This window comes from Gasterosteus aculeatus, chromosome 5, assembly GCF_964276395.1.
Source record: "Gasterosteus aculeatus chromosome 5, fGasAcu3.hap1.1, whole genome shotgun sequence".
NCBI lineage: Eukaryota > Metazoa > Chordata > Actinopteri > Perciformes > Gasterosteidae > Gasterosteus > Gasterosteus aculeatus.
The window spans coordinates 4,798,760-4,812,393 of NC_135692.1; the positions used below are offsets into that span (position 1 = coordinate 4,798,760).

General features: G+C 42.3%; 1 long non-coding RNA gene across 2 annotated transcripts; it reads right to left on the bottom strand.

The window, feature by feature from the left end:
- Positions 1-11,050: 11,050 nt before the first annotated feature.
- LOC144407983 (uncharacterized) lies at positions 11,051-13,222 on the bottom strand. 2 transcript variants are annotated; one of them, XR_013467720.1, is made up of 3 exons: positions 12,866-13,204; positions 11,520-12,309; positions 11,051-11,408 (listed from the first exon to the last, which is right to left on the bottom strand). It is a non-coding gene; the product is annotated as an uncharacterized LOC144407983 (long non-coding RNA). The 2 variants fall into 2 exon arrangements; XR_013467721.1 differs by lacking the exon at positions 11,520-12,309 and having other exon boundaries at positions 12,866-13,222.
- Positions 13,223-13,634: the final 412 nt, after the last annotated feature.

A 13,634-nucleotide genomic window follows, 5' to 3' on the forward strand; every position in this document is an offset into this window, starting at 1 on the left:
CAGTGAAGCATGGTGGTGGCAGCAATGATGCAGCAATGTACAGAGACATCCTCGATGAAAACATGCTCCAAAGCGATCTGGACCTCAGACTGGGGTGACGGTTCATCTTCCAACAGGACAACGACCCGAAGCACACAGCCAAGATAACAAAGGAGTGGCTTCGGCACAACTCTGTGAATGTCTTTGAGTGGCTCAGCCAGAGCCCTGACTTGAACCTGATTGAACATCTCTGGAGAGATCTGAAAATGGCTGTGCACCGACGCTCCGCATCCAACCTGATGGAACTTGAGAGGTTCTGCAAAGACAAATGGGAGAAACTGCCCAGAAATAGGTGTGCCACGCTTGTGGAATACCCAAGAAGACTTGAGGCTGTAATTGCTGCCAAAGGTGCTTCCCAAAGTATTGAGCAAAGGCTGTGAATACTTATGTCGTTATGGCTTGTTGTGTTCAGATTCTTGAGGAAAATAATGAATTTAATCCATTTTGGAATAAGACTGTAACATAACAAAATGTGGAAAACGTGAAGCGCTGTGAATACTTTCCGGATGCACTGTATTTGACTTTTGAAGTGGCACAGAGAAGAGTCCCGACATGAACCCTCCAGGGGGGGGACCTGAGACCAGCTGGCCTGTGGTGGCCCCCGTCCAACCAGACAGATCCTGTGAGGCTCTGCAGAAAAAAATGGCAGGAAAATCCTCAAAACCTTTGGTGGAAAGCTTGTAGACTCAGGCCTGTAATCCATTACAAAGGTGGTCCAATTTGGCTGGGAGTTGAGTCACTGGATACTTCTGTCAATGGGATATTTCAGTTTTTAATAAACTAGCATGAAATACATGTCATGCTGTTTTTGGTTTGTATTTTAGTGGTGATTAATTGATTGATTGATTGATTTGGGGATTATCCTCCAAAAAAGTAATAGTTCTGAGAGCTTTTTGAATAACGCTGGGTTCACATATGAAATTATTCTACATTTTGTTTATAGACATATATTGCATTCCAATATACGGTATAGCATGTGGGATTCCAGCATTGGTACATATATCACATTTCCAATGACAAAGACAATAAAACAAAAACAGTATTTTACAACACCACATGGCGTGCATTTCAGTGTGCCGTGGCAGATTTCCTTCATACAATATCTCTGGTCTGGTCTCAAACAACTTTTGCCTTCCCTGCACTTCATAGCTATTTGTTGATTGAATTGAAGATAAGTCATCCTCATGAATGCAGTTGTTGTCCTGTCTTCTGATGTCCACCACTGTTCAGTAAAATTCTGTTCAGTAAAATTTCTCAAATGAAATCACATTACACATTACTGTATATTCAGTAACTGCAGTAGAGCCCTGAATCCCATCATTTTGCTTTGATGATATGTGGGTTGGCTATTGTATATGGAATAACTCAAGGTTATCAACTTGGCCTTAGTCAGCCCAGTGGAGCCAATAATTATGGCAGTTTAAACATTTGTTGAAATAAATGACCCATCACTGTCAGCCCAGAGTGCTAATGTATTTGGTTCAAGCTAACATGAAGTCACCTAAAATTCTTTGCCCATTTTGACTATAGCATCAAATATACAACTCGGGCCCTCAAGATCCAATCATCATCCCAGCTTAACAATTTCCAGACCTTACTAAAAATGTTGTTACAATTACAGGTCAATAATCTGGTTTTATTTTTTTTGTGGGGGAGGTCTTTGAACTCTCCAACATTCCTTCATGGCCCCTGTAGCTGTAGCTCTCTCTCTTTCCTGACTCCTGGGGCCGGCTGGCTGGTATGAAGGGAGGGAGGGTGCCGTCGCTCTCGTTAGCATTTGGGTCGTTTAAAGCTGATTATATGGAGCTGGCTGTGCCATAAAGCTTCCCTTTATGAGGGATCGGCCGACAAACCGCACGTCCGACTGACAATATGACGGCTGTTGCCTGGCAGGCGGAACACAGTTCATTGGAATGTGAGTGTTTAAGCAATAGACAAATGACATATTTTGAGCAGTTTGTTTTTACGGCCCAGCCACAGTGTGTGTGTGTGTGTGTGTGTGTGTGAGAGTGTTTCCCTTTGATTTTGTCCTCACTACGACTCACTACTAACATACTTTTAGCATGAGCAGATTATTTTTTGTTTCTGTGTATTTACTGCAAACTATTTGTATTTGAGATGCTTGTTATTGCAAAGTAACAGTGGTGTGTATACCCGTGAACCTGGAGAAATTTGAGAATTTTCCTGTAAGGAAACCTGCAGGAGAGCGATCATCAGTGTCTATACACTTTTCCTCTCATGCGTTCTAGTCTAGTGTGCATGAAAGAGAGAGAGAGAGAGAGAGAGGTTGTGTTGTACACTCCAGGGCAAGTTAGCATTTATGTGTGCTGTGCCAAGGGCCCGGTGGGGCCACCCATGATGGTTGTGGCGCCTCAGAAAAACACAGCTTGAATCAAGAGCAAGACAAAAGCCATTTGAACCCTGCTGATTTTCTCTGCGAGGGGCCGGTAAATGGTGCTGTACTGTAAGTACAAACAGCACACAAACACACGGATCCACTCGCAGTACCAACCACTCTGAAGTCATACGGCAGGAATTCATGCTGTATATGCTACTGTTTTTGAAATGCATGTTATTTTTCCGCGGGTGGCGACATTAGAGCCTCAATATGCTGGTTGCTAAGGACTCTTTTAGTTATAGAAACAGTCAGTAGGATTTGTTGGTTGTGGTTTTTAAACAAAACTTCAAAAGTTGGCCCCTCCCCCGGCTTAATAAGGATTTTACGGTTCTCGTCATTGTGGGAAAATCAACCCTAGATTCCCTTTTGCTGTAAAATGAGCTTTTCCGCCTTGCGATATTTGAGTTATTTCGGAACTGCTCCGTCAATCTTCCTCCTGTGTGCCTGCTAACACTTGGGCAATTGGCCGTTACGTTTTTTAGAATTGAATTCCCAAATAAGTGGGATACTCCCAGGGATAATAGCAAATGATCATTTGTGTATTGATTGCCTTTTTTCCAGACAAAAAGCTAATATAACAAACTAAAAGCTCACAAATAACTTCTATTGAATTATATGTTAATGAAATGCTGTACAACAGGAACATTAAATTGACCAAAATCACTCATTGGAAAATGTGCAAACGGCATTGTAAACCCGTCTCTGCATCTAAAATAGAGGAAAAGAAACTGACAGAATTAAATTAAATCGTTTTTCTGATTTGAGTAAAATTACTTTTAACAGGGGGCATCTGTCTAAATGTGGGACAAAATGTGGGAGGCAATTTGTACTCATGTATTATTTGTTCTCTAATGATCTAAGACCGATTTTTACCAGATTCAAATAGTACTTGACTGCTGCAATTACAACATAAGAGCTGGGCTATTGGCAGAGACGTACGTAGAAGACATTTGTGATATTTTTGTCCAGCTCATATGAACGTTGTGGGATAAATAAATGTACAAAAGGTTTTCATGGCAGGTTTTCCTCAAACAAATATCAAAGTTTGAAGGGCGTGGTGCCAGCCAGCCGGGGCTTGCTTCTGTAGATTAGAAGTCCTTGTTATGTTTTGCATGTTTGGCTTTCAAGCAGTATAGCTACATTTGTTGTTGTTGATTAGGTTGATTTGAGGCAGGCTTGGGATGACAACCTGTAGAAACAAATAAACTTGGAACGCCAACAAGCATTTCAACAACAGCCACCATTATTGCAGCCAAGGACATCGAGAAAATATGCATCTAAATAAGTTCGACATCTTATAAACAGTATTTAGCGTGATTAGATACAACAAACCCAGGAATGTATGTGGATCATGCTTGGCTTCGCCCACTGAGGTTGCTCTGACCATAAACTTTGCAGTTCATATATCTGTATATTCTGATAAGACCCAATTCTGGGAAATTATTTTCCCAGAATTTACCATCCTCTTTGGAAGTGATCCGAGTCAGTCGGTTCAGTTAATAAGTCAATTTAGCTCTTTTGCAAGAATGCTCTTTTCCTCTTCCTAACAGACTTTAGTAATCTCTCATTGTGTATTTCTGTACATGTGTGTGTGAATAAATAGTTAGGTGTTTTTGTGTGACTGGATGCGTCGAAACCCCTGGCCCGAGGTGGAGCTCGCTCCAAGCCACAAAAGGCATGAATCAAAAACCACGGGAGTTCAATCTGATGAACAATAATGCTGACCGTAAATATAGAGACGACGACACACCACAAAAACACTTTGTTTGTGGGTTTACCCTTTGGCTTTTAAACTAGAAGGATAAAACATTTCTGCATAGTTATTATGCTATTACTGTATTTCAAACCTTTATTGTAGATTTACTTGGTTTTCCAGAAGAAGCCATTTGTTGCCATTCGGTTTTGTCCACTGCAAACTAAATGGACATAATCCATTACAATAACCAAAAAGAGACCTTGCTTATCCTTACTTCACTGTGCTGAGTTGTGTTTTCATATCAGTTCTCCATAACGTTAAGCTCTGCTTCCTCCCAGTCACCCCATGCACACAGGAAGAAATTGTTTTGCAGGAAATTATCCCCTAAAAACAGTTTTTATGTCTTCATGGATTTTGGCACATTGTGGATCCAAAAGTGTGATTTTCTTTCTTTAAAGCAAGCCTTTAAAAGTTATCAAGTCACTACCAAATGGGTATTGGCCCCGGATGCGGTGAAATAGTCCATGGGAGAGATGGTTCTTCCTGCACAGAGAGACTGAGGCTGGCTTAATACTTGATGTGAGGACTCAGCAGCACAGAGTGATTTAACCTGCTGAGTGAGATAGCACAACTGCATCAAGTCTCAACATGCTTCCATCATGTTCCCCCGCGGTAAACACGTACGTTTGTTTTCTTTCTTTGACGTTTCGACAAACTGTCGGTGGGCCTTGAATGTCGTAGAACAGGAGCTCTGTCCAGTAAACTTTTATTTAGCCTCCTCCCATCCAACACATTTAGTAACATCTAGTAATAATGATATTCCTTTTGCAGGTATTAGGTCATAAACCAGGGTATTTTTTTGCCGAAGTGGTTATGAATGACTTACGACTTATCCTGGAATATCACTTATAAAAACTAATGCTACTAGCATGCTAAAAGGATATAAAAAGCTAAGTTCACAGCTGGTTATCATACACACAGTATTGGATGACAGCTTGCAACCTTACTGCGAGTAACTTTTACCTGTTTCAGAAACCGTCTCCATGTATTCCTGATGGCCTTACATATGAACTATGTAAGTAAACGTCATGATAGAAGCTATTTCTATAGTCATTTTCCATGCTTGAACTTGAGGCCAGCCCCGGGCAGACTGCCTCCAGCAGTATATCAATATAACATAATTGTTTTGCCCTTACTGTATATCGAGGCAGCACTAAAAGAAAAAAAGCATTAACGCTGTCCACATTGACAAAGCAATCATTATTGTACGTCCATTCTGTCTGAAATTGTGACGTTTTATTCCCAGTTATGTTTTGACATTCATACTTGCATGCATTCCTTAAATTCATTAAGGGTTTTTTTGGGAATCTTTCTTTTGCCGGGACAGCAGTATAACGCAACGCAAGTTTAGTTTTTAAAATGGTACGTGAACCAAAATCTGTGTGTATTTCAAACTGCACGTTGCGTATACATGAGTAAATGGACTGTATCCCTCCCTGACACTGATATTCTCGAATATAAAATAAACAGCTCCAGTAATGTCTATTCAACATGGCTCTTCCTCTCCCTTTCTGTATTTGTTTTTATTACCAAGCCAGGAAAACCACAGTCTATACAATCTAGTCCATATCTAAAGACAATATATCCTGGCCTTCCGACTGGAGCGCCAACAAGGCTTTTGAATGGCAGGGAAGGGAAATCATGTTTTGTATCCCACTTGGCGGTTTGGGAGCTCAAAGGCCCTGGCGGAAATCAAAGATGTGTCTTTTTGGAGACAAAGATCATCTCTCATGGTCTTTTGTCTTCTGACAGGAAAAAGGATGTCTGAGTGTTGTGATTGATGAAAATATGGCAAGGATACACTAGGTTGAGAAGCATGCATACACCACACACAGACTTGCACACAGTCAAACAGATCTTTGGCTCCAGGAGAAGGCATCGACATACTGACCGTGGCGCATGGAGTCGAGTGGGTGCACCGCAAATCGCAGTATTGGCGTTTCGAACCACCAGGTGCTCCATGTCCCATGTCAAAGTGTCCTTCAGCAAGACACCTAATGCCCAACTGCTCCCATAGCGCATTTATGGCAGCCCACTGCTCCCATTTTGTGGGATAGGTTAAATGCAGAGAACAATTTCCTGTATGTGTAAAATAATACATAAAATAGGCTTTTTTTTCTTTTCTATCCATCACATAGAGAAAAAGATGAGACATTATCTGTAATGAAACGTTAGCCCCCACCAACCAGCTCAGCTGTGTGTCCTGTGGCATTGGTCTGGGAGGGAAACACACACTGTGAAGCTGGACAAGCATCAAAATTTGAGGATTGAATCTTAGTTGGTGAGAATAATGAAGTTTCAATTCAATTCATTTTATTTTGTATAGCCCATAATTGCAAATTACAAATTTGCCTCAGAGGGCTTTACAGTACACATACAACATCCTCTGTCCCGAAACCCACCATCGGCACAGGAAAAACTCCCCAAAAAATGAAAAAACCCTTCCAAGAGGGAAAAAATGGACGAAACCTTAGGGAGAACGTCAGAGGAGGGATCCCACTCCCGGGATGGACAGACTACAATGGATGCCATGTGTACAGAATGAACAATGTATAATACATGCAATTCCTATGACAGAAATGATTCAAGTAATTGTGAGTAGTAAGCCAGGCGCACAGCAGGACCACTGCAGGGGCAACCACCATCAGATAGAATCACAATCCACAGAAGCCTGTGGGGAGGGAGAGCACAGAGACTTTAGGAGAGGGTAATGTTGGTTTACGAGTACAGTAATATGATTAATATCTAAAATAATAATGAAATGACAGATGGAAGACTGATGGGAGAGCCAATCACTCACACACACAATGTACGCACTCCAAGCATGTTCACATTCAAACACACACATATACACAGCACTTAACATGCCTAAACAGGCATTCATAATTTCACTTTGTATTGATGCACATTTCTACAAACAGAGAGGCAATGGAAGTCTACTTTTTATTTCAATTTAGTGGAACCTCACACGACAACGTCCAGACCACTGAGCCACCGAGCGCGCTCACAACCACACAACGTGTGCATGGTGTTCGGGGCAGGGTTTGGAAGAGAGCTTCGCTCCGCCACAGTAAGCAGAATAGAGTGTAAATATACTGGACGCTGAGTTCCTCTCACCACTCCGTCATTATTCAACACTTTTTAGAGTTTGAAAACTAGATTCAAAAAGCCACTGCCCGCTCTGTTGTCGGCCTCCGAACACGGAGGTAGGGGTGTGGAAAAGTGGTGAAATGGGGTCGAGGAGGTCCGTGAGACGACAGGTAAGATCTGTAGTAAACCGTTAGCAGTTGATGATCAAACAGACAATGAAGGCATCATTTTCTCTGACAGATGTTTTCATCAGACTTTCGTCATGACTAGGTAAACTTGATGTACAGATTTTGGAGAAAAATAATGCATGTAATCTTTTCTTACAATATAATGCTGAAAATAATTACCATAAAAAAGATTATTTACCCATACAATACAATTACATTTTTCTGTAAAAAGATGGTGTGTTGGCCCTGGTCAGTGAACCGGCTCTCTGGTGCGGTCTGTGGAGACACAGTTGCAGTGGTGGACAGATGCCTGATATCGGCAAACACACAGGCACACGTATGCAGTTACAGCCCAACATCCAAGCAGACTTACCAAGAGGAACACACACACACTAGCAGGGTGCATTTTAGCAATCTGATGGTCTGTCTGCTCTGGTAATAGCCAAGAAGACACAAACAGAGGTAGACTGATTCATCTTTAATGACGGAAACAGGCACGCACACACACACACGCACAATGTGATGAATCAAGTGTACTGAACATAAAGAACAGATAATTTATTGGAGAATCCTCTCCCAGAACAGCAACAGGTTGCCTCAAAGACTCAAGCGATCGAGTCCAGTGAGCACAAAGGTTACTATGAAATAAGTCTCAAGCCCTGAAGGGGGGGGGGGGGGGGGGGTCGTGTGGCTTAAAGTCGACTCCTAGCCCAAGGCGAGACCCCTGATCCAACTATGAAGCTCTGGCACATGTAGCGCCATGTCATGTGGGCACAGGCTGAAGCTCTGCACTGCCATCTTCTGGCTCTGCACGTATCGTGCTAAGCTAACAGCCTCACCAGCATTCCCATAACACACAGTAATATCCAGATTTATACATCTCTTTAGTGTGTTGAAGTATACACCGTGAAGCAAGCTGCATTCCACATGAGACTATTTTTAAAAGTCTCAAAAATAACTTCATATCACTTACACACAGCAATGTAATAGTATTTTATCACAGTATGGGTATCTCAGCAAGCGGATGAGGCTCATATCTCCTGCTAATAGCATTTACATGCCGCTACTTTGCAAACGTGTTTTATCAAGGCTCACGTCAACGGCTAACATATTACAATTGTCTTTGTCAACCTAATAAGGAAAGGAAATTAAAGTATGTAATAATTGTTCCTGCAGATCTTACCAGACCATAAGCCAAAATGTTCACCGACTTAGATTAGATTAGATTCAACAGGGGCGACTGTGGGTGAGTGGGGAGCACGGTCGTCCTCCCATCAGAGGGTTGTGGGTTCGATCCCAGGCCTGGCTAACCCGCATGTCGTTGTGTCCTTGGGCAAGACACTTAACCCAACATTGCTCCTGTAGCTGCGACTACAGTGTGTGAATGGTAGTTACTGATGGCAGGTGTCACTGTGTATGGTTCTCCTGTCATCAGTGTATGAATGGGTGTGAATGGGTGAATGATGTCATGTAGTGTTAAAGCGTTTTGAGTGGTCAGAAGACTAGAAAAGGGTACTTTGGTACTTGTTGCACAGGGTACTAGTACAGAGGCAACAAAATGCAGTTTAACGTCCAACCAGAAGTGCAAAGTAGCAAAAAGTGAAGAGTATGTGCATAAAGTGTAATAAGTGAATAAATAGATATGTACAGTAAGAAATAGTTGTGCAATATGAACAGTAAGAAATGGATATACAATAACAGTGCAAATGTTCAGTGGCTGGAGGAAGGTGTGTGGCAGTCAAGCCAGGGTGGAAGTACAGTCACTGAGGGAGATGTGTGTGGGGGTGGGGGGCAGAGTTCAGAGTTCAGTGGGGGCAGAGTTCAATAGATTGACAGCCGCAGGGATGTCACGCTGTCACGCTGTTCCTGAACGGAGCACCCTGTAGCGCCTCCTAGAGGGGAGGAGGGCAAACAGTCCGTGGCTGGGGTGAGAGCTGTCCTTTTCGATGCTGCGTGCCCTCCGCAGACATTGCTCTGGACAGCCTCAATGGTGGGGAGTGAGGAACCGGTGATGCGTTGGGCAGTTTTCACCACCCTCTGCAGTGATTTACGGTCCGCGACAGAGCAGCTGCCATACCACACTGAGATGCAGTTTGTAAGGATGCTCTCTATGGTACAGCGGTAGAAATTCTCTACTTCATATTTATAATGTCTTTTGATAAATGTTTTTAGCTGATCTTGCATTACAACTAAATTATAATTGATGGGTTTAGCCTCTCATAAAACTCAATTAAAGTCACGGAAAGATGTAAAAGTTGACTATTTAGGGAGAAGCAGAAAACAAGTTCTGAACATTGATATTGTCCGATATATATTTCTTCTTCCTGTAGCGCTTTTTTTGGTCACTACCCACTCCTGATGCAAATATCTGGCTGCTGAATGCATATAGTACAGTTTTGATAGCTTCTTTCTCTGAAAACAGCTGCCTGATGAGCCTTGAAACGACCTTTGTGAGGCCTGAGAGGTGACAGTGAACCACAACAGTAATCCTTCTGCCAGACAGCAGAACAATGAAACACACTTTAAAGTTCAGTGAGGTGATGGGAGCTGCACATTCACATGATCATTTCCTGTGGGTTTATTGCTACAAGCAACCCCTCTTTTGACTGTACTTATGGGGGAAGTGGGGGGAAGATTCATGAGGGATTCACAAAATGCCGTAACGATTCGTTGTAGCGTCAAATTTGGAAAAGCAACGTGACACAGGTGGTGACAATTTGAGCCACAGGTCAACATGCATTATGCACACACAGTATTCTAAATTCCAATCTTCAACAATCTGTGCATCAAATCACCCGCTCCGAGCGCTGATTGAAACAAGATGGACGTAGTACTCGGAGGATGATTGAAAGATACATGGCAACAAATTATTAACAGGGATCCCTGCCAAAATGTAAAACCACTAAGGAAGGATCTTGAGTTTTACTGGGACGAATAAGACTTTTATGAGAAGTGATGGACAGATAAAGAGTTGAGCTTCACGACTCTGGTGTGGCCTACACGTCTGAATGGACACATAAAGTAAACAAATGAATGGGAGTGATAGAAGAGGAGGAAGAGGAGAATGGAAGAGAAAAAATAGAAGTGCTCTTGTTCCCTATTGCACATCTCTGCAGATGATCGCGTGGAATGCTGCTCCATCCATTTTAAGGGAACCGTGAAGCACACTGGGAGCTGCTGTGAGCGCAGAGACGATCGTTGGTTGGTTTACGATACGCTGCTGAGGGATTTATGCGGACTGTTTTCCTTGTCTCAAAGTCAGTGTTTTTTTTGGCTGGATGACTGAAATAAAGTTTGTGGTTAACACAACCTTAAGAACTTAAATAAACCATGCTGTAGTTTGTTTACAGCCAACCATAGATTTTTAATTGCTTTAGAAATGATAAAAGTGGTCTTAATTTGTGATGATTAACAAAAAATATCATTAACCCTTGTTAATAGACTTGCAATAATTCAAAAGCCAATGTAAAGGTCTGCATGTGTGTAACTTTCCCTCCTCTTCTGACAGACTGAAAGCACACACCAAACATTTCAATACAGCCAGAAGCTGTCTAGCAGTTTGAATATTTTTGGCATTTAAATCAGAGAACAAACCTCAAATTTAAACCTCAAGTCATATATTTGTTGGTTAAGATTCCAAGTTGGCAAAGTTGTAAATATTGCTGATCGTTAGCTCCTTCCCGTTAAAATGGTTTCTGTCTCTGGAGCAGCTGTCCGTAAAAAAAGAACAAATTTCTGAAAGTAAAACCTCAACCCGAGAGTGCCAATGGGTCCTAGGGGAGGGTTCTGGGATGGGGAACGTTGCCTTTGGGAGAAAAGGGGCGGTGTGATGGAGGGCAGGACGGACAGCACAGGGCTTGTAAAAGTTGTCTTGGGCTGATGTGGTTTCGCTGCACTTCACGGAGGCCGACGTTAACTGCTGCAGCGAGGTGGAGGGTCCGAGTCCGGGCTGTTCGTCCTGGACAGGAAGGAATGCAGAGAGAGATACAGAGACAGAGATTGCTGTTGGTGAGCCAGGTTCTGACTGCAGATGGGTGGGCTTCACAGTACGTGTGATAGTTGTACTGACCGCGTGTGTTCACGTGGCCGATGCCTGTGTCACCATACTGGCAGAACCAGCATTACCTTCACAGTGTCTTTTACAATAGCTTTTGCATTGCACAGAAACACATTTCTCTTCCTCTGTTGCTGCTGGATTCACACCCGAAGGTCAGCTTCATGCTCCCAGTTGTATTCTTAGTATTAATTCCATTTTGCAGGATCAGAGCTTTACTCATGCATTTGCTTGCTTTGGCCTTCCACTGTACATCACGATCATCACCTTAATTTATTTCCCTAACTTAATTTCCCTCACTTAATTTGTTTCTCCCCACATATCAGTGCGGTGCACTACATCAGGATCCAACCCATAAAATAGCAATGGAGTTGACCGTACTTCAATCGACAGCACAGAGCATTCGGTCCATTAAAACATTAAAGCGATCAACATGGCAGTAACTTGTTTTACCGAGCCAATAGCTGACCAATTCCATTAATTTACTGGACAGAGTCAATTATGTTTTTTCCTCATTCATTTTAGCAAAACTTTTGGAAGGAAACCCTTCCAATGTAAAAGCTTCCTTAAGCACTGTTATATGACAGCAATCACAAACAGAAAGGAGAATGATTACGTCACAATTTATCCATGGTATTTTTCCAATCACAGAGGTCAGGTGCTCATATATTATTCTCGTGCATTCTTTCAGTCTTCTTTCCCGGTTCTCCATTAAGCAGGCTGTACTGGCAATTAGAAATGTATTGATCTTGACAGCTGTTTTGATGGAGGCTCATCTCGTCACATGGCATGACTCATTTACACCCTAGGAAGAGGGGTTTGTGAGTGTTACATAAATATGAATATGCCCATTTCAAATAACAAATACAAAGTATTCATGTTACAAATCGTGGCATATGACATTATATGCATAAGACCCAGTGGACAATGTCAGTAAATTAGAGGGAAATACTCCAAATATTCTGTGAGAATACACCTCATGAAACACAGACGTGGGCTGATCATTTCTAAATCACATCTGGTCCCCAGGTTATACTACCCGTGCAAATAAGGGGTTTGGAAAAATGTAACTCCTTTCCTTTACACATCGTTATTAAGGAATTTGGAGAAATTACTTTTGACGCTGAGAACCTTCTCCTTCTGGTCATCACTGTAAGATCTATCTCTCATTTTCCAGTTACGATACTCCCTCGTTGTAAGTCAGAAACCCAAATACTGGGCCTCGAACTATGCAGAAAACCGGCGCCGGAGACTGAGCCTCTTTCCTTTGAACGATTGATCCTTTGCACAGATGGTTTTCCTCAGCAAAGAGTGAGAGCTAAAAAACCAGATTCAAGGCACGAAAACAACCTGAGACTTACCGATCTCTCCATCCTGCCAGGAACGGCTTGGGCTCGGGGGAGAATGAGCGAAGCAAAGGGCGCTGGCTGCGTGCAAGGAGCAATATACAGCTATTATCCCATTTTAAATGCTTTTTGGACAATTCAAAAACTCAAGGGATTACAACAGCAGAGGTATAGTTTGTAGTAAGTCTAATCTGCATCAACATGGAAACCAATGCCCTTGCAAATGGTGACTCAAAGCCTGAATTTGTTGTTGTAAAATGTTGTAGAAATATTTTTCAAATTTGGTGCTGCTATGTTTGTCACACATTTGACCACATCATAGTTTATTTTCATCTTCACTGCATGTTATCTAACTCCCCAGTCATTTCAGATCCTCCCAGATCACCAGCTCATTACCCTCACCTGGTTCTCCTTGCTCTCACCTGAAGCACATCCCCTCATCAGCCACTCACTATTTAAGCCCGTCACATTCTGTTGTTCCCTGCCAGATTGTCTTGTGTGTTTTGCCGAGTTTTCCAGCCGTTTTCCCAGTTACCCCGATTTACCTCTGTTTTGACCCTGCCTGCCTGCCTTTCGACCACTGTTATTATCGTTAACGAAAAAACGAAAACGAGGTGTGACTTTTTTTTCTTTTTTCGTTAACTGAAATAAAAATAAAAACGAGCCTTTAAAAAAAACATAACTAACTAGAGAAAATGTCTTTAGTTTTCGTCTTTGTCAATGCTATAGAATCTTCCATTTTCGCTAGAAGAAGAGCATTGGCAGAACAAGCATATACCTGACC